This window comes from Anneissia japonica, unplaced genomic scaffold (assembly GCF_011630105.1).
Source record: "Anneissia japonica isolate Jap-2015-1 unplaced genomic scaffold, ASM1163010v1 scaffold215822_len1027_cov241, whole genome shotgun sequence".
Lineage (NCBI taxonomy): Eukaryota > Metazoa > Echinodermata > Crinoidea > Comatulida > Comatulidae > Anneissia > Anneissia japonica.
Genome location: NW_022746729.1, coordinates 1 through 1,027, shown reverse-complemented (window position 1 = coordinate 1,027; position 1,027 = coordinate 1). Strand labels below are relative to the sequence as shown.

The 1,027-nt window shown below is 41.9% G+C and overlaps 3 non-coding genes across 3 annotated transcripts; all 3 read right to left on the bottom strand.

Annotated features, from left to right (window-relative positions):
- Positions 1 to 53: 53 nt before the first annotated feature.
- Positions 54 to 124, bottom strand: Trnag-gcc. The gene has a single exon. It is a non-coding gene; the product is annotated as a tRNA-Gly (tRNA).
- A 265-nt stretch (positions 125 to 389) lies between these two features.
- Trnag-ucc lies at positions 390 to 460 on the bottom strand. The gene has a single exon. It is a non-coding gene; the product is annotated as a tRNA-Gly (tRNA).
- A 282-nt stretch (positions 461 to 742) lies between these two features.
- On the bottom strand, positions 743 to 813 carry Trnag-gcc. Its single transcript has one exon. It is a non-coding gene; the product is annotated as a tRNA-Gly (tRNA).
- Between the last annotated feature and the right edge of the window lie 214 nt (positions 814 to 1,027).

Genomic DNA, 1,027 nt, shown 5'->3' with positions numbered 1-1,027 from the left:
AAAATTCTCGAAAAGAACATCAACAAACACGACAGTTTGTGTAAATCTAAGTATGCATCGGCCGGGAATTGAACCCGGGTCCCCCGCGTGGCAGGCGAGAATTCTACCACTGAACCACCGATGCTGTATCCACAATAAACTCAAATGTAATGTTTCTCTTGTAATTTTTGTCTTGTTCTCGAAAAGAACATTCACACAGAAGATACTTTGTGTAAAACAAAATATGCATCGGCCGGGAATTGAACCCGGGTCCCCCGCGTGGCAGGCGAGAATTCTACCACTCAACCTGTACATTCACTATAATCTCAAATGTAATGTTTCTCTTGTAAATTGTTGTTATTGTTGAAAGAGAACATCAACAGACAGGACACTTTGTGTAAAATCAAGTATGCATCAGCCGGGAATTGAACACGGGTCCCCCGCGTGGAAGGCGAGAATTCTACCACTGAACCACCGAAGCTGCATATTCACTATAACTTCAAATGCAATGTTTCTCTTGTAAATTGTAGTTATTGTTCTCAGGAAACAGAACATTAACAGACAGGACACTTTGTGTAAAAGTAAGTATGCATCGGCCGGGAATTGAACCTGGGTCACCCGCGTGACAGGCGAGAATTCTACTACTGAGCCACCGATGCTGTATATTCACTAAAAACTCAAAATGCAATGTTTCTCTTGTAATTGTTGTTAATGTTCGCGAAGAGAACATCAACAAACACGACAGTTTGTGTAAAATTAAGTATGCATCGGCCGGGAATTGAACCCGCGTCCCCTGTGTGGCAGGCGAGGATTCTACCACTGAACCACCGATGCTGTACAATAACCTCAAATGTAATGTTTTTCTTGAAATTGTTGACATGATCTCGAAGAAAACATTAACAGACAAGATAATTTGTTTACAAAAATTTGCATCTGCCGGGAATTGTGCCCGGGTCCCCCGCGTGGCGGGCGAGAATTCTACTACTGAACCACCGATGTTGTATATATACTATAACCTCAAATGTAATGTTTTTCTTGTAATTGTTGA